This window comes from Oryctolagus cuniculus, chromosome 19 (genome assembly GCF_051225735.1).
Source record: "Oryctolagus cuniculus isolate XC-2025 breed Fujian yellow rabbit chromosome 19, ASM5122573v1, whole genome shotgun sequence".
NCBI lineage: Eukaryota > Metazoa > Chordata > Mammalia > Lagomorpha > Leporidae > Oryctolagus > Oryctolagus cuniculus.
The window spans coordinates 27,225,004-27,245,770 of NC_142885.1; positions in this window are offsets into that span (position 1 = coordinate 27,225,004).

The window sequence follows — 20,767 nt, forward strand, 5'->3', positions numbered from 1 at the left end:
AGTACTGTATGCCAATAAACAGGAAAACTAGAAGAAATGGAGAAATCCCTGGATAACAAATACACGTAACCTACTAAGATTAAATCCAGAAGATATAGACAACCTAAAAAGACTCATAAAAATCAATGAAAACTAAACCACCCACCAAAAACACTGCTAGGACTGATGAAATAAGTAAGTTACAGTTTACAAATAAACATACCTTGTAACCCGCAGTCCTGTCCTCCAGCGCAAGCCCAGCCACCCGCTTCTCGACTTCCCTCAGCTGAGCCGCTGCCCGCCCCCATGGCCGCCCAGCCTGAGGACATGAGTGTCTACACTGCTCGGAGGAGCCACGACCCCCCCCCCCACGAGTTCCCAGGCCTCTCATTGTTTCATAAGAAAAACTCACCTTCACTCCCGCACTCTCCGGGCCAGTACCGCTGCCGAAAACGCCGCCATCAGCAAACAATTCCAGCAGCCGACGACATGCCGCCATCCTCTTGATAACATCCTCTTGATAGTCACCAGGCCGACTGCGCAAGCGCCAGCCATCTAGGACCCGCCTCTTCCTCCCAGTAATCACAGCGGCACCGGAAGCGGCCAGGCATGTCAAAAACATGGGCGACAGCTGTCTTGGCTCCAGGCTAAGACTGTGTTGATCTCCGGTGTGCTCCAGGTAAGAAACCTTTTCCAGTACAAAAAAAGAAAAAAACCTGTCATTTGCAAAAAGAACAAACAAGATGCAACTGTAAAACCTTACACTTTGTAAAATAAGCCTTTCCAAAAAAAGACAAATATCGTATATTCTCCCTGATCTGTGGTAATGTGGTAACAGAGTACCTAAAAGGTGATCTATGTTAGTGATATTGATACATTGACATACAATGATTTAGACAACTCTTGTCTTGCAGATAGAATGATTTTAAACAAACCATGTCTTGCCTCTTCAGGAACGGATGTTTTTAATTCTTTCAAACTGTTGAATTCTTTACATAGTGTAGGTTTTATATTATGAGTATAAAATAATTGAAAATAGATTTTTGTATTAAATAAGAATGGGAATAGTGGATGGAGGATGAAGAGGGATGGGAAATAGGGCCGGTGCTGTGGCAAAGCAGGTTAACACCCTGGCCTGGAGCACCATGGCTGGGAAAGAACTTCTAAGATCAATCCCATTAACAATTGGAACAAAAAAATTAAATACCATGGAATAAATTTAATCAAGAATGCCAAAGATGTCTACTATGAAAATTAGCAAACTTAGTGAAAGAAACAGAATACACAGAAAATGGAAAAAGCTTTAATATTCAAGGACTAAAATAATCAATATAATCAAAATGTCCATAGTACCAAAAGCAATTTACAAATTCATGTGATCCCAATTAAAATGCCAATTACATTCTTTTCAGATCTAGGGGAAAAAGATGCTAAAATTCAAATGGAAACTCAAGAGGCCCAGAATAGCTAATGGAATCTTATATGTGAACAACAAAGCCAGAAGCATCACAATACCAGAATTCAAGACATACTTCAGGACAGTTACAAACAAAACAGCCTGATACTGGTAAAGAATACACATGTGGACCAATGGAGCACAACAGAAACTCCAAAACTCAATCCACACATCTGCAAATAATTTATCTTTGACAAAGGATCTAAAATCCAACCATGTGACAAGGTCAGTCTCTTCAAAAAATGGTGCATAAAAGGTGGATCTCCCATGGAGAAGTATGAAAATAAAAACCTACCTTATTCTTACAAAAAAAAAACAACTCAAAAAAGGATCAAAGACCTAAATGTACAACCTAATACCATCAAATTCTTAGAGAACATTGTGGAAATGATGCAAGACATTGCCAGATGCAGACTTCTTGGAACCCAGACGTACAGGCAATAAAAGCAAAAACACACAAATGGGATTACATCAAGCTGAGAAGCTGAAAACTCAGCAAGTGAAGGGCAACTGACAGAATGAGAGAAAATATATGCAAACTATGACCTGATAAAGTGTTAATATCCAGAATGTATAAAGGGCTCAAGAAACTCAACAACAACAAAACAAACAATGCAGTTAAGAATGGGCAACAGACTTGAACAGACATTCTTCAAGGAAGGAAATGCAAATGACCAACAGACACATGTGCTCAGGATCACTAGCCATTAGGGAAATGCAAAACAAAACCACAATGAAGTTTCACCTCACCACAGTTAGAATGGTTTGCATACAGAAATCAACAAACAACAAATGTTGGAAAGGATGTGGCAAAACAGTACACTAGTGGCCAGTGCCGTGGTGCATGAGGTGAATCCTCCTCCTGCAGTGCTGGCATCCCATATGGGCACCGGATCTAATCCCAGTTGCTCCTCTTCCAGTCGAGTTCTCTGCTGTGGCCCAGCAGTGCAGTGGAGGCTGGCCCAAGTCCTTGGGCCCTGCAACCACATAGGAGACCAGGAGCAAGCACCTGGCTCCTGGCTTCGGATTGGCGAAGCACGCTGGCCACAACGCATAGGCTGTAGCGGCCACTTTGGTGATGAACCAATGGAAAAGGAAGACCTTTCTCTCTGTCTCTCTCTCTAACTCTGCCTGTCAAAAAAAAAAAAAAGAAGAAGAAGAAGAAGAAGAAGAAGATGGCCCAGGTCCTTGGGCCCCTGGAACCACGTGGAAGACCTGGAAGAAGGGAAGAAGATCATGGTTCAGAACTTTGGATCAGCTCAGCTCTATCCATTTTGGCCATTTGAGGAATGAACAAGCACAGGGAAGACCTCTCTCTATCTCTATACCTCTTTCCATAATTCTGTCTTTCAAATAAGTAAAAGTAAACCTTAAAAAAATTAAAGGAAACAATAATATTGTGTTAGTCTAGTTTTAATGATCTGTGATTACTTTTATTTAGGGTGTATGGGTAAAATGGTCATTTTTACACTCAACTGATTATATTTGCTGCTTATATTACCACTAACTTAGGGTTTCTGCTTTTTCATTATTTTTAGATTTACTTTATTCATTAGAAAGACACCGTTACATACAGAGAGAAAGAGGGAGAGATCTTCCATCTGCTGGTTCACTTCTCAAATGGCCAAGAGAGCCAGGACTGGGCCAAAAGGAAGCCAGGAGCCAGAAGCATTTCCCAGGTCTCCCACTGGGGTGCAAAGTCACGGGCACTTGGGCTGTCCTCTGCTTCTTTCCCAGGTGCATTAGCATGGAGCTGGATCAGAAATGGTGTAGGGACCTGCACTGTGGCATAACGTGTAAGGGTGCTTCTGATCCAGCTCTCTGCTATGGCCTGGGAAAGCAGTGGAACATGGCCCAAGTCCTTGGGTACCTACCCCTACATGGGAAGACCCTGAGAAAGCTCCTGGCTCCTGGCTTCAGATCAGTGAACCCCAGCCATTGTGCAGTTCTGGGAGTGAACCCATGGATGGAAGACGTCTCTCTCACTCTCTCTGCCTCTGCTTCTCTATACCACTGTCTTTCAAATAAATGAATACATCTTGGAAAAAAAAGAAGTGGAGTAAATGGGACTTGAACCAGCGCCCGTATGGGATGCCAAACATTGCCCCCACCTTGTTTTCTAGTTCTTAAATTTCTTATTTGATAAAGCATTTAGCCTTTTTACTCTAAAGCAAATTTAAAAACTATCCAAAAATGATGAAAGTAAGGAAGTAAGGAAGAGAGGGACAAAAGGAGAAAGAAAGGAAGAGGTACACTGGGAGAGATAGTGTTGGAAGGAGAGCAGAAAGAAGGGAATGTTGCTTTATTCTCAGTATTGTTCTATAAAATATATTGAAGAAATTTTTAGCTGAAAAAACAAATATATCCACTGGAGACAATATCAATGTTTGATGGAAATTTACATAAAATAGGTAAGCACTCACATTACAGGAAAATTTAATATATAAAATGTGTATGTTCATAGAATTCTGTACTTGGAAAATCCTATATGACTTTTATCAAAATGTAAGCTTGAAAATCTTTCTGCAGAAATAACCTAAAAAGTAAGAGTATAAAAGCTATATAATTCAGAGTAAGTATGACTGAAAAATAACACTGCATTGTAAAGAATGACACATCCTATAAAGTAAAACCTAAGAAAGATTTTGCATTCCTAATAAATGTGACAGTGTGAAACAAAAACACATGTTTTAATGGATCACAAAAGCAAATGGAGGCCGGCACCATGGCTCACTAGCCTAATGCTCTGACTTGTGGCGGCAGCACACTGGGTTCTAGTCCCGTTCGGGGCGCCGGATTCTGTCCCGGTTGCCCCTCTTCCAGGCCAGATCTCTGCTGTGGCTCAGGAAAGCAGTGGAGGATGGCCCAAGTGCTTGGGCCCTACACCCCATGGGAGACCAGGAGAAGCACCTGGCTCCTGCCATCAGATCAGCGTGGTGCACCGGCCGCAGCACACTGGCCGCGGCAGCCATTGGAGGGTGAACCAACGGCAAAGGAAGACCTTTCTCTCTGTCTCTCTCTCTCTGTCCACTCTGCCTGTAAAAAATAAAAATAAAAAAAAGCAAATGGAAATATCAGAGATGGACAAAATCAAATGAGGAATAGGAAGTACTACAAAGTATACATTGCAACCTAAGAGGAAGATATTTCAAGAACTCCTACCTGGTAAAGTCCTGCAGGACTAAGTCATCCCCAGCCCCCAAACAGCAATCAGAACAAAAACTCCATGAAAGCAGAAGCTTTCACACAGAGCTGCCTACAAGGATATGGAAAACATGCACCACGACAAAGCTGTACGCAGTTTATCAAAATGTCTTGAAAGCAAACTCACAACTGCTTCTTTCCACAAACTTTTCAAAGTACCTCACGTTGCCCCCTGCATTACATTAAATAACGAGAACAAATGCTGGCACATAACAGAAACATCTTTGAAAGACAAGAGATACACCTTTACCAAGACAGAGTCCTCTGCCCAAATTCAGACTTCTATAAGCTGACCTCAAGCCTCAAATTTCATTCCAGGCTTGATCAGGTTCTTGTCTTCCTAAGCACAACACCTATCCAGTTTTCTCTCACATAAGCCTCTCTCCATCCCTGGTATTCCCGAGAACTTTGTGAAAGTTTCCTAATTAACCGTGCACCCATACCACAGTCCCTAAGAAAGACCACACCACACCCATCACCATTTTCTTACCCTCATTTTCCTAAGGTTGTTGCCAAGATGCTGTCCCAGGTCTAATACTCGGAGACTCCACCAGTTCTACTAGTAGACCTACCAGCTCCTCCCTATTACAACTCTACTGAAAGTCACCTGACCTCCTCCATACACTCCTTCCATTTCCCTGTCTATATCCAGGATGGCGATATACAGAAATTACCTGATTTCAGCTCCCAACACATTGCATGCCCCAGGTTCTTCCATGGCATCTAACAATCCAATTATACCACACAAAATACCTCCATCCCGTCATTCTTAGGCCCGAAATCTCAAACCCAAACTTTTATTAACACGTCTCTCCAATCCAGACTTCTTGGGTTTTGTACTCTGACTCAACAGCACACACTTGTCCTCCAGGTCTCCCTCCCATTTCCTGCATACCCAAATATTCCCCTATTACCATGTTCTTTGGCCCCTAATGCTCTGCAGAGCCCTGGGGAACTCATTCTCCAACATACTACCCACCCCTGTTTCCATGCTCTCACACTCTACTGAAGCCCACCAGGCCCCTACATTTCTCCCCATGCCTGTGGGGCTACCCACATGACCCTCCCTGCCATGGGAATGACGTCCGCATCTCTGTCTGCATGGGCCACCCAACTCCAGGGAATAGGCTGTCCCTTCCCTTCCCCTCGGGCACCCAGGCCACAGCCACCACTGGGGCGGCCACATCTGCTCAACAGTTGCTCCTCTCCAGGATGAAGCCCCACCTGGCATTGAGCAGGAAGCTGTGCAGTCTCTCTGGGAATGGGAGATTACTTGGCAGCTGAGCTTCAGCGTCCACTCTGGGTTAGTTTCACATCCAGATCCTCTGGGAGGGAGGAGGGGAGGCAGACATCTGCTTCTCGGCTTCTTCATGGCTGAGACGCTGCCCACCCCCCCCCGCCTCTGAACCTGCGGATTTCAGGGGAGAACGCTGCTCGGAAGTCCCAAATCCCATCTCCTTTGAGGCAGCCCCTGGGCATCTCTGACCTGTAAGCTAAATGCGCAAGTACCATCCAACTAACACCTCCCCCTTCTTCCCAGGGAACACAGTGTCAGTGGAGGAGGCCGAGCTACCTTGATGAACCAGGGCAAGTGGCCTTAGCTCTAAAATGGCACTGTGTCCATGTGCTTATAATGACCAGGAAAGCTCCAGGGACATCATCGATCCAGATCCAGCCGATCAGAAGCTCAGGGCAGTGGGGAGCTCTCTAGACCTCCGAGATAACACAGAGCCACTCCCGTTGGTGCAGCACTCTGCCAAACTACCCATGGTCAGGGTACTGAATGGAGGATACCTGCTCAGCATCCTTGGCCTGGTCTGTGGCTGGGGCTGCTGCCCAGAGTCAGACAAGCAGGCCTGGTGCTGTGTTACACTGCGTTAAAGCCATGGCATGCAGTGCTGTCTTTCCATGTCAGTGCCAGTGTGTGTTCTAGCTGCTCCACTTCCAATCCAGCTCCCTCCTAACGTGCCTGGGGAAGCGGTGGAGGATGTCCCAATTCCTTGGGCCCCTGAAGGAACATGGGAGACCCAGAAGTAGGTCCTGGATCCTGACTTCATATTGGCTCAGTTTGGCCATCACGGTCATTCCAGGAGTGTACTGGCAAATGGAAGACCTCCCTCCCTCTCTCACTCTCTCTCAATCTCATTCACCTGCACTTGCTCTGTTTCTCTCTAATTCTTTTTTTTTATTTTATTGATTTTTTTGACAGAGTTAGACAGTGAGAGGGAAAGACAGAGAAAAAGGTTTTCCTTCTGTTGGTTCACCTCCCAAATGGCCACTATGGCCAGCGCTATGCCGATCCAAAGCCAGGAGCCAGGTTCTGCCTCCTGGTCTCCCACGCAGGTGCAGGTGTCCAAGCACTTGCGCCATCCTCCAGTGCCCTCCAGGGCCATGGTAGAGAGCTGGACTGGAAGAGGAGCAGGCGGGACTAGAACATGGTGCTCATATGGGATTCTGGCACTGCAGGCGGAGGATTAGCCGAGTGAGCCACGGCGCCGGCCTTCTCTCTCTTTAATTCTTAAAAACAAATGAAATAAATATTTTTATTAAAAAGCCACATTATCATCTCATTAGATTGAGAAATAACCTGAAAAGATTCAATTCCATTCATGATAAAAAAAAAAAACTTCCACAAAGTAGGTATAAAAGGAATAGGCATCAAAATCTTAAAGGCTATGTATCACAACTCAACAGCCAATGCCATGCTGGATGGGCAAAAAATGAAAGCATTTTTGTCAAACATGTAACAACACAAGTATGTCAAAACTCTTATTGAATGCAGTACTGTAAATTTTCACAGGTTAAAGAAAAGAGAAGAAAGAAAGAAACTGCCCCAACGTTATAAAAGAGAAGTGAAATTCTAAATGCTTGCAGGTGATATGATATGGTACCAGAAAAAAAAACTAAAACAATCCACCAAAAACACTGCTAGAACTGGTGAAAACAATTAAGTGAAGTTTCAGGATACAAATAAACATACTGTGTAAGGAGCAGTTTTTATACATTAATGATGAACTCACTGACAGAGCAATCAACAAATATCCCAAGGACAATAACCACAAAAATAAAAAGCTTAGGAAAAAATTTAACCAAAGAAGTCAAAGAGCTCTAAATGAAAATCACCATACACTGATGAAAGAAATCACCAAGGACACAAAAGTGGAAAGATGTCTCTTTTGGTGGATTTGAAGAATCGGTATAATTAAAATCTCTACGTAACGCTACCTAAAGATTCAATTAAATTTTCATCTAAATGCCAATGATGTTCTTTACAGAATTACATAAATAAACCTAAAATTCATACAAAATCAGACACGATCCAGAATAGATAAGGTGTTCCTGAGCAAAAAACGGAACAAAGTTAGCCCGGATGCCTCACAACACCTGATTCAAAGCATTCTACAAATCTACACTAAACAAAATATCAAAGCACTTGCATAAAAAGTGACATACTGACCAATGGAAGAAAACAAGGTGAGCTCCAATATTAATCAAAATATGTACAACACCAGATTTTTACAAAATTACTCAGACCATCCATTGGGGTAAGGAAAAACTCTTCAACAAATGCTGTTGGCAAAAAATGGATGTATTTGTAGAGAAGATTGAAATTAGATTCATCACTACCACAAAATATGAAAATCAACTCAAAATGGATCAGAGACCTAAATCTATAACCCAGGGCTATGAAGCTTTTTGAAGGAAATAGAAAGAAAAGCTCCAAGACACTGGAATAGGGGATGACTCTTAGACAAGACCTTTAAAGCTGAGGCAGCAAAATCAAAACCTAACAAATGGGATCAAATGAAATTAAAAGCTTTGCAAAGCAAAGAAAATCATCACAGAGTGAAGAGACATCCAAGAGAATGAGCAAAAGATACTTGTCAGCTACCTATACAAAAAGGATTAATAACATGAATACACCTGCAACTCAAAAAAAAAAATAAAAAACCTAACCAATCCAGTTATGAAATGGCCAAAGGAACTCAACAGACAGTTCCCCATAGATACACAGATGGCCAACAAATATAGGAAAAGATGCTCAACATCACAAGCTATTAGGGAAACGCAAAGCCAAACCACAATGAGATATCAGCTCACACGTACATACTGGCTAAAACCCAAAGGAGAGTCACAATGAGGAGGAGGATGTGGGAAAAGGGGAACACTTACACAGTGGTGGTGGGAATGCAAATTAGTGCAGTCATTGTGGAAAACAGTATGGAGATTTCTTAAAAAACCAGAAACAGACTTTGCATATGATTGAGTAAGCCCTCTACTGCTATAACCCAGAATACGTAAACATATTTATCAGAGAGATATGCCCACCACAATATTTATTGTAGTATGGTTCATGGCAGCCACACAAGAAAATGTCAAAGACTTCAAACAGAAGTTGAATGGATGATAATAATAATAATAATAAAATACACACACAAACAAACAAACTTCCAAATCTCTCTTTCTACAAGATTTTTCAAGGACCCACATGATGCTCTCTGCATTACTTTAAAAAACCAGAACAAATGTGGGCACATAACAGACACTGCTTTGAAAGCCAAGAAAAACACATTTACCAAGAGAAAGTCCTCTGCCAGAATTCTGACTTCAACAAGCTGACTTCAGCCACAAACATCATTCCCAGGCTAAATCAGGTTCTCCGGGTTCCCAAGCTGCCTATCAACCCACTTTTCTTTCAGATAACATCTTCCCCATCTCATGGTAGTCTGGAGACTTTGGTCGAATTTCCTGATTAACTCAGCACACATTCCCCAGTCCCTCCTGAAAGGTCCCTCTGCCCGCCTCCTGATATCGTTTCCCTCACTTTAACTAAGGTTGCTCCCCAGGCCCTGTCCCAGATCTCACACTATGATGCTCCACTAGTTCTTACAAGTAGACACTAGTTCTTACAAGTTCTCTCTCTCTCTCTCTCTCTACACAGACACCCACCCACACACACACACACACAAATGAAAATACCTTAAAATTCCTCTTTCCACAAACTTTTTCAAGGACTCTCTTGATGCTCTCTGCTTTATCTTAAAAAACCAGAACAAATGTGGGCACATCACAGACACTCCTTTGAAACCCAAGAAAAACACGTTTACCAAAAGAAAAGTCCTCTGCCAGAATTCTGACTTCTACACACTGACTACAAGTCACAAACTTCATTCCCAGCCAAAGACAGGGTCTGCACATTCCCAAGCCCCTATCAACCCACTTTTCTTTCAGATAACATCTTCTCCATCTCTTGGTAGTCTGCACACTTTGGTCAAATTTCCTGATTAACTCAGCACACATTCCCCAGTCCCTCCTGAAAGGTCCCTCTGCCTGCCTCCTGATATCCTTTCCCTCACTTTAACTAAGGTTGCTCCCCAGGCCCTGTCCTGGATCTCACACTCTGATGCTCCACTAGTTCTTACAAGCAGATCTACCAGCTCCTCCCTATTACAACTCTCCTCATGGTGGCATGCCTTCCTCCCCACAATCCTTCCATTTTCCTTTTCTATCATAGGATGGTGACATACAGAAATAACCTGTTTTCAGCTCCCCAAACCTTGCATGCCCCAGGTTCTTCCATTTGCATCTAACCCTCCACTCCCGCTGCATGAAGTACTTGCAATCCCATCGTCCTTAGCCTGAAACTCTAAAACATAACAACTACTACCATGTCTCCCCAAAGCAGACTTTTTATCTTTTGTACTCTGAGTCAACACATGCAGTTTTCCTCCCAGGTCTCCCTCCCACTGCCTGGAGACACAGTCTTCCCATATTAACATGTTCTTTGGCCCCTAATTCTTGGCAGAGCCCAAGAGAACTCATTCACCAATATCTTGTTCACCTCTGTCTCTGTGGCCAACACTCTATTCTAGGAACACTAGACCCCCACATTTCTGTCTCCATATGTCTATAGGGATCCCCAACTTGACCCTCCTTCCCAAAGCTTGGAAGTCCACCTTGCTCTCAGCCTGGCCAGCCCAACCCCAGGGAACAGGGTTCCCTTCCCTTCCCCTTCCCCTTGGGCCCAAGGGCTGCCATCAACAGGACACAGCCACATGTACTAACCAGTTGCTCCTGTCCAGGGTGAAGGGCCAGCTAGGTTTTACCAGGAAGCCAAGCAGGATCCACAAATGGAAGACTACCCAGCAGCTGAACTTCTGTGTCAACTTGGTGTCCAGTTTCATATCCATGAAAATGTCTACAATGAAATTTATAAAACATTAAAGAAATGGAAAAAGACACAAAATAATGGAAAAATCTTCCATGCCCATTCACTGGCAATGTCAACATAGGGAAAATATCCATTCTACCACAAGCAATTTACAGACACAATGGGATCCCAATCAAAGGTCAAATAACATTTTGCCCAGGTGAGAGAAAACAATGCTAAATTTTACATGAAAACACAGAACATCTGAATAGTGAAAGCAATCTCAGACAACATAAACAAAACTCGAAGGGCAGTTACAATCAAAACAGCTTGGTATATGCAAAAAAAAAAGATATATAGAAAAATGAAAGAGAAAAGAATCACCTGAAATAATGCACACATCTCAACTAATCTATCTTTGAAGAAGGAGCTAAAGATCAATCCCAGGTGCAAAGGACATCCTCTTCAAATAATGGTCCTGAGAAAATTCCACATAAAGAACTATGAAAGAAGAACCATACCTTAATTATATACACTCCAAAGAACAAAATCTAAAACTCAATATCAAACTACTAGAGAACATTGGGGAAAACTGAAAGATATTGGCATAGGCAAAGATTTCTGGGGAAAGATCCCAGTAGCACAAGTAACAAAAGCAGAAACAGACAAACGTGATTCCATGAAGTTGAGAAGCTTCTGTGCTGAGAAAGCAACACTCAGCCATGTGAAGAGGCAACAGAAAGAATGGGAGAAAATGGTCTGGACACTATGAAACTGATAAAAGATTAATATCCAGAATCTACAAAAAGCTCAAGGAACTCAACAACAAGAAAACAAAAAATCCAGTTAAGAATGGGCAAAGGCCGGATGCTCCCTCCATCACTCCTGCACCCCTCACCTGGGACAGATGCCCCCTCCATCACACCTGCAACCCACACCTGGGGCAGATGCCCCCTCCATCATGCCTGCACCACACATCTGGGGTGGATCTGTCCTCCCTCACTCCTGCACCCCTCACCTGGGGCAGATGCCCCCTCTGACACTCCTGTACCACTCACCTGGGCCAGATGCCCTGTCACTCCTGCACCCCTCACCTGGGCCGGATGCCCCCTCCATCACCCCTGCACCCCTCACCCAGGGCAGATGCCCCCTCCATCACTCCTGCACCCCTCACCTGGGACAGATGCCCCCTCCATCACACCTGCAACCCACACCTGGGGCAGATGCCCCCTCCATCATGCCTGCACCACACATCTGGGGTGGATCTGTCCTCCCTCACTCCTGCACCCCTCACCTGGGGCAGATGCCCCCTCTGACACTCCTGTACCACTCACCTGGGCCAGATGCCCTGTCACTCCTGCACCCCTCACCTGGGCCGGATGCCCCCTCCACCACCCCTGCACCCCTCACCCAGGGCAGATGCCCCCTCCATCATGCCTGCACCCCACACCTGGGGCGGATCTGCCCTCCATCTCACCTGCACCTCTCACTTGCGGCAGATGCCCCCTCTGTCCCTCCTGCACCGCTCACCTGGGGCGGATGCCCCTGTCACTCCTGCACCCCTCACCTGGGGCGGATCTGCCCTCCATCAGTCCTGCATCCCTCACCTGGGGTGGATCTCCCCTCCATCACTCCTGCAATCCTCACCTGGGGCAGATGCCCCCCATCCCCAGTCACTCCTGTGCCCTTAATATCTAGGGAAAAAGTAACTCAAGATAAAGCATACCATTCTATAAAGATAAATAGTGAATATATCAATGAGATATAGCACTATAATACTGTAAGTTCAAAATATTTGAATTAAAATGTAGCTGAGAAAATAAACTGATAAATCTCCAATCATAGTTGCAGATTCTCACATAATTTTTGTAACTGTTGAAATTAGAAAAAAAGAGCACAAAACATGCATTTCAAAAATCATTGTCGTGGCTGGCGCTGTGGGGCAGCAGGTTAAAGCCTAGCTTGCAGCACTGGCATTCCATATACGCACTGGTTCAAGTCCCAGCTGTTCCATTTCTGATCCAGCTCCCTGTTAATGTGCCTGGGAAAGCAGCAGCAGATGGCCCAAATCCTTGGGCCCTTGCACCCACGTGGGAGACCCAGAAGAATCTTCTGGCTCCTGGCTTCGGATCGGCTCAGCTCCAGCACTTCCAGCCCTATGAGGACTGAGGCAGCAGATGGAAGACCTCTCTTTTCTCTCTCTACCTCTCTCTGTAACTGTGCCTTTCAAATAAATAAATTAAATCTTTAAAAAAAATCATTGTCAATAAGCTCATCCTAATCAACATTTATAGAATTCTATTTGCAGAAATGTAAATACATGTTATTTTCAGGTACACATGAAACGTTGACTCATTAGACAGTATTTTAAAGTGTCATAGTTAAATCTCAATAAATTTGAAAGAGATAAAGTAAAACAGTCAAAATGTAACAGGACTATATTAGAAATCAGTAAGAAGGAAATATTTTTAAAATATCCAACCATTTTAAGCAATACACTTCTACATAAATCTTCAAATCCAAAAGAAATCTCAGGACTGAAACATATTTTGAGTTGAATATAATTAAAACATGGGTTTTTGAAATCTGTGGCATACAGAAATAGCAGAATTTATAGGAAAATTAATGTTTAAAATGATCATATTATTAGAAAATGTTTAAATCAATGACACACCCTAAGGAAGTAAATGAAAGTAGATAAAACCAATAACAACAAAAAAAGAGAAAGAGAGTAATGGAGTGAAACAAAATTAAATTGAAAGCAAAGAACACAGGAAAACTAATGATGGTAACTATTGTCTATTGGAAAAAAGGGGAATTTCTAAAACTTTACTAGAATAATTTAACAAAGAAATACAAAAATAACAAATAGCAGAAATAAAAATTATATCCTACAGATATTAAAATAATATAGAAATAAGATGGAATTCATGCTGACCAGTTAAATAATTTCGATGAAATGAATAAACTCTTTATAATACACAGAATTAGTGTTAAATGGGATGATGATACTCCACTTTCCGTAGATCACACCCACAGCAGATGATGCTTGCTCTGTAGGCACTGATAGGTTGGCAAAGTCACTATGAAAACTTCCACATTTATGTTCATCATGAAGAAGTAAGGGAATGCCAACTGATTACCTATTTGCTTGGACCCAGCGTGCACAGATTCTAATCCATTCCAGTTTCTACAACATAAGTAATATGTACCAAATAAATTTTTTAAAATTTTGTATGATTTACTTATTAATTTGAAAGCCCAAGATACACAGAGTGTGACATAGAGAGATCTTCCATCCAACTGGTTTACTCCTCAGGTGGCTGCATCAACCACTATGGGACCAGGCCAAAGCCAGGAGTGAGGAGTCAGGAGTCGAGACTTCCCGGTCTCCCATGAGGGTGGCAGGGCCCCAAGCACTTGTTCCATCTGCCACTGCTTTCCCCAGGACATTCGGGAGAATCCTGATCAGAAGTGGAACATCCTGCATACAAACCAGTGCCCATATGGGACACTGCCATTACAGAAGGTGACTGAACCTACTATGCTACAACACTGGCCCCCAATTTTTTTATTGATTGGAAAGGCAGGGACACACAAAAGAGAAAAAGACAGATGGGGAGAACGTCCATCCTTGTTTAGCCCTCCAAATAGGTACAATATCCATGGCTGGGCCAGGCAGAAGCCAGGACCCAGGCATTCAACCTGGGTCCATGTGGGTGGCAAGGACCCAACAACTTGAGCCACTACCTGTTGTCTCCCAGGGTGGGTATTACAGGAAACTGGAACTGGAAGGAGAGCTGGGACTTGAACTCAGGCCCTCTGTTATGGGATGGGAGTGTCCCAACAGGTGGTGTCATTGCTGTGCCACACACCCTCCCCCAGAGAGAAGTTTACCAGGAGAATCCTGGATGCCATGGTTGAGCTAGACTGAACTCAGCAACCAGGAGCTTCATTCACATCTCCCACGTGGGAAAGCAGAGAAGATGGCCCATGTCTTTGGGCCTCTGAATCCAACTGGGACACCTGGGGGAAGCTCTCTGAGCCATGGGGTGCAGAAGATCTGCTCCACCCATCCATGGAGAGAGAGCCATGTTCCCAGAACCAGCTCTCTGTGGCTGCTCCACCTTGGGTTTTGAGCCCCTGAGCCTCTGCTATGTTGAGTGCCTGGGAGTACCTCACAGTCCTACCTGGGTGCACAGCCCCCATCAATCCTCCCAGCCAGACTCAAGGTCAGTGGGGAACAGGGACTTTGCTCTCTGGCAATATCCCTGGATCCCACACGTGCACCAAGAGTCACTCGCCACAGCCCCTCCTCATTTCATACTGGCTTCTCCTCCCCACCATCTGCCCAAGACCTGCTCAGCTGCTACTTACACCCATAATTCCACCTGCCCTCTCTCAGCCACCTGTTTGTGGGGAAACGGGGAGAGGGAAATGTGTCCCCCCTTTTTTTTCACTGCGTTAGTGGGTACCCTATCACACTCAGGACTCCAGGCCGCATTCACAGACAGTGCAGTCGACCAGGCTCTCCCTCCAGCTAGATAACCAGTGCCACAGGTTTCTGCAGACTGATCTTACCTCACTCTCCAAAGCTGGTGCAGTCTCCTGCTCTCAGCTCCTGGGGTCATGTGCTGTGTCTGTGCTTGCTGCTTTGCATCCACGTGGGCCTTCCACCATGATCCACAGTGTCCTTCTTCCTTCCTCAGCACTTCCTATAGTTTGCTCTCCAAGTCTTCCCTAAGAATGTACTTCATCCACTATTTTTTTACTGTTTTCCCCTAGCCTAAAGCAGTACACCCTTTCCCCATTCTGCTCTTTTGGAATCCCCAAGATGCTTTACTTTAAAATAGTTATGCCTCATGAACGGGCATAGCAACATAGCAGAATGCAATTTATTTTTTAGAGGTATGGCATAAGCAAATTCAGTTCAGAGTATTAGCGTTAGACTTTGTGGCATTTATTCTCACTAGTTAATTTTCAGAAGTCTTACTAACAGTAAGGAATTCCTTTGGGAAATTTAACAGTTTCCTTGCTGAAAACCACCGGGTACATTGTTTTCGAGTAGAATATTATGCCCTCGTCAGAACATTAGTCAATGCCATGATATTCACTCTCTGGCAAATAACTCTTTTCTGAAAATACAAAGGGAGAGACATGAATGAAATTTGCATTCTGGCTGGCGCCGCGGCTCACTAGGCTAATCCTACGCCTTGCAGTGCCGGCACACCAGGTTCTAGTCCCGGTCGGGGCGCCGGATTCTGTCCCGGTTGCCCCTCTTCCAGGCCAGCTCTCTGCTGTGGCCAGGGAGTGCAGTGGAGGATGGCCCAGGTGCTTGGGCCCTGCACCCCATGGGAGACCAGGAAAAGCACCTGGCTCCTGGCTCCTGCCATCGGATCAGCGCGGTGCGCCGGCCGCGGCGGCCATTGGAGGGTGAATCAACGGCAAAGGAAGACCTTTCTCTCTGTCTCTCTCTCTCACTGTCCACTCTGCCTGTCAAAAAAAAAAAAAAGAAATTTGCATTCTGATTTAGATAGTATTTTGTTCTCAATTATTTCTGATCTCCTTTCCTCTTCAGAATGCACTTGTACATGCACACACACACGCACACATTCATCTGATATAAAGTATTCTGTACAGAGAATCGAGCCTATTAACTGAGATGTGAGCAATGTAAAGACTAGAGTCTTAGGAGAGGAAAATACACTGCTCTACAATTATATTCAAACATGTTGCATATTCACTGCCTGTCTGATGTTTGTTTAAGGGATCATTTGATAACAGCTTTTCCCCTTTTCGTTTTTTCATTCACATGTGCTTACAGATTTGCTTCATGTTGCTGGTAATTTTCTAGAATATCTGTACAAGATTAACATTGCAATGCGGCATTGCTATCAGTACTCTGCTATGTGATAATTATTTTAACATCTTTGATATTCTGAGAAAATCTGATGGGTAACATTTTTTTCTGGAGCAATTCCTTTTACTTCACTTATTTTAACCCATTGCTTATGGTAGTCCTGTTGACAGGAGCTGCCTTCACTTCTTGCACCAGAAGCACCAGGATCCTGAATATTCTGTTTTCTGACTCTCAGCAGGTCAGGTGAGATGACTCAGCCTTTCCAAAATTTTACTGAGCAGTTGCACTCCCCAGAATACTTTCTGAGTTCTTTCAAAATATTTTAACCAAAAAAATTAGCTATTATTATCATTAGTTTTCTGGGCAATCTTGGCAGCATCCATTTCTGTGTGTCAGCAGTGAGTCAAAGTGATGACAATACCCTGACAGACAGACTCCTTCCCTAAGGTCCTGTCAAGTGTACTGTGCTCTCAGCACAGATGCAGCACGATCCCTTCATGAAGGAGAACTCTGCACTGCACCATGCAAAGATAGTGAACTCCTCTTTGGGAGCTATGATAAAAACAGAAAAATACACTGCTCTACAATTATATTCAAACATGCAGCAGATTCACTGCCTGTCTGATGTATGTTTAAGGGATCATTTGATAACAGCTTTTCCCCTTTTCGTTTTTTCATTCACATGTGCTTACAGATTTGCTTCATGTTGCTGGTAATTTTCTAGAATATCTGTACAAGAGGAGTCCTCTCTTCATCTTACTGTCATGACCTCCAATGTGCTTGTCCTACCCTGCCAGGCTCTGGGCTGACAGAATCCTCCAGTGTTATCAGAAACATCACATTGTTAGCAAAACAACCTGGGATCTACCATTCATGGGCTTGAGTTTCTGCAGGGACACATTGATAGCTGAATTCCAAATACTTCTCACAGCTAAAAAGTACTGTGTGTAAAGTCTTTCTCAACTCAAAGCCCGGAAGAATATTCGTAGTACCAACACGTCAGAGGAAGGGTCCCATTACCCTGATATACCTGACTTTAGGGAAGAACTATTTAACGTAAGAACAGACATACCCATCCCTTCTTCAAGTTCCACCTGCTCTCTCTAAGTCAACTTTCCTTAGAGGGCATCACCTGCAAGGACAGCCCCAGAACTGAGCCTCCTGTGTCTGGTCAGAGCCTCAGGCTCACAGCCCCATCCTACAGGAGGCAGTGCATCCACTCCCTGTAAACCTATTCTGGGTCCATCAGAGCAGCTCCCTGGACAGGTACACACGTCGCTGTGGAATAAGTTCCTCTCCCAGTCCTTACTGCTCAACTCAGGATGCCCCTGGAGGAGTTGGATAGTGGATCAGGCATATGTGAGAGTTCCCTGAAGTTTATGACTTGGCTTATCCCTATCTGCACCCTCTTTGGGTGCCACTTGCTCTAATGTCACCTGGTGTTGCTTGGGCTAACTCCTGTCCCCCAAACATGCTGTCTCTGATGCATTCCCTCAGCTCTTGAGCTCAGAATGTAGAATAAGCCCAGGCTGCTGCAGGAGACAACAGAGTAAAGATAAACCTCAGGTCTCAGACTCTCAGACAAGAAAATAGTACAACACACTAAACACCAATTCTCTCCTTAGATTAGCCCAAGAATTGAGGTCATAAGGAAAACAGCGTCCCTGAACATGAGAAATATATGCCACTACAAGAAATACCAGCTTACCAGGAAGAGAGAAGCTGCTGAATGCAGCAAATGGTAAGGACACTTCCATGGTAACTGTCCAACTGCTGGAGGCTGGAGGTGACCTGCCTTGACAGTTAAAAACATTTTTGTGTGTGGGCATTTTACCTTGTAGTTGGAACACCCACTGAGACACCCACAATGCAGTGCCTCAGTTTGAATCCAGCTTTCTGCCAAGGAAGACCCTGGGAGTCAGCAGATGACGACTCACAGAAATCTATCACTGCCATGCAAATGGGAGACCTGGATTTAGTTCCCAGCTTCCATTTCTGGCAGAGTTGGAATCACCCAGTGGATCACAGTTCAGTGGAAGTGAACAGTTAAAAATCATTCTGAGTCTCTCTGCTTCTTAAATTGGGGTCAAGCTTCTCAGGCCATAAAGAAATGAAGTTGGAAATGAGCAACTCAGGAACCCCTAGAGCATATGCAAACACACGGAGATTGAACAACATGCTCCTGAATGAACAATGGGTCATAGAAGAAATCAAAAGAGAAATCAAAAATTTTCTGGAAGTAAATGAGGATAAAAGCACAGCATACCAAAACTTATGGGATACAGCAATAGCAGTGTTAAGAGGCAAGTTTATAGCAATAGGCGCCTACATCAAGAAACTGGAAAGGCACCAAATAAATGAGCTTTCAATGCATCTCAAGGATCTAGAAAATCTGCAGCAAACCAGACCCAAACCTAGTAGAAGAGAAATAATTAAAATCAGAGAAGAAATCAACAGGATTGCAAGACTGCAAGATGGTAGAATAGAGAGGGAGCTTATTGTTCTAGTCTAGAAGATAGTTTAAAGAAGAGGGGGAAAATTTTGAGATTGCAATCTTAGGAAAGGGAAGAAACTTCAGAGGACACTCCACGCAAAGTAGAGGAGGGTGTGGACACACAGAACTCAGTAACCAAGTGGCCGAGAGCATCAACACCAGCTTTGGAGAGTGAGCTGAGATCACTGAAGTAGCCTGAGCCACTGGCGATAAAGCTGAGGGAACAGCCTGGAATGAGTTTGGCTCGGAGCCCTGTGGGGAATAGTGTACCTGCCACCTAGAAGAAAAAAGGGGGGGCATATGTTTCTATCTCCCTGAACCACCCTACATCAGTATCCTGTAACTAGCTGAGGTATGGCGGGAACCATTTTGGACATATTATCAGCTGTTCCAGCTTCTGTCCATGTACCTGTCGGGAGCAACTGGGAGCAACTCGGACTAGACTAAGTTACTGGAATTAAGACTTATTCTATGCATCTGCTTTCCCACAATATGGCGCTGAGAAGGGAAACAGCTTCTACACAGCTGCCTCCAGTTCAACCAATAAACTGTGGGACCTGCTCCTGATTGGAGGAGAGCAGTGTACTCGGTGTGTGGGTAGCAGAGTTGGGATTGGCGGAAGAGGACTATAAAGGAGGAGAAGGAACATCTAAGGGGAACACCTGTGCAGCCCCCGAGAGAGCCGGCCGGCGGTGTGCCGCTTCCCCGCGGAAGTGGGGGATGTGGCAGGGGGAACCACCCTTCCACGGAGGTGGAAGGGTTGGCAGCCAACCCGGGAAGAACCAGCAGCAAACCTGGGGAGGGCCGAGCAGACGAAAGAACAACGCAGGGTCCTGTGTCGTTCCTCCACGAAGAGGGGGAGCAACATAATGGTGCCGTGACTTGGATATGAAGCCTAGGCAGGGTTTAGTGTCGTTCCTCCACGAAGAGGGGAGCGACATAGTGGGGCCGTGACTCAGATAGGAAACTTAGGAGGGAAGAAACGGGAAGAAATGGGAAAATATCGGAGAGAGAGACTAGCAAACAGCCTAGGGAAAAGCCGGACGAAAAAGGTGCCGGAAGAAGCTATTGAAAGCCTAGGCATAGACTCGGATACGGACTACGGGGGGAAGCTGGGAGAAATCTCTAAGGTCGAAAGCGAAAGTGAAAGCTAGAACAAACAGACTCAGATACGGACTGTGGGGAGAGGCCAGGAGAAATGAGTATCGTTGGAGGAAAGCTTGGGGAAACATACTGGGTAGAGAAAAATGTTAGGGAAATTGAAGCCGCGGGGGGCAGGCCGAGGCGGAGACGAAAGCCACTTTGGATATTCTCAAGTTAGCCCGGGAATGGGGGGCGAAGAGTTGAAACCAGAAGCGGAAACGTAAGCCAGGTTGGGATCCATCTGATTAGCCCGAGGAGCAGAGGACGGGAAGCCAGATCGTGGGGTGGAAACGTGAGCTGGGTTGAATTCACCAGGTTAGCCTGGGGAACTTAGATTGAATGCTAGTGGCGGAGACGTAAGCTACGCTGTGTGACTCGCGGAAGCCGCCGTGTGCAGAGAGAGCACGGGGCACAAGTAGATAGGGAATGCTGGGCTAGTGCGAGACCGCGGAGTGTGCGTGCGAAGCCGAGCCGCGCAGA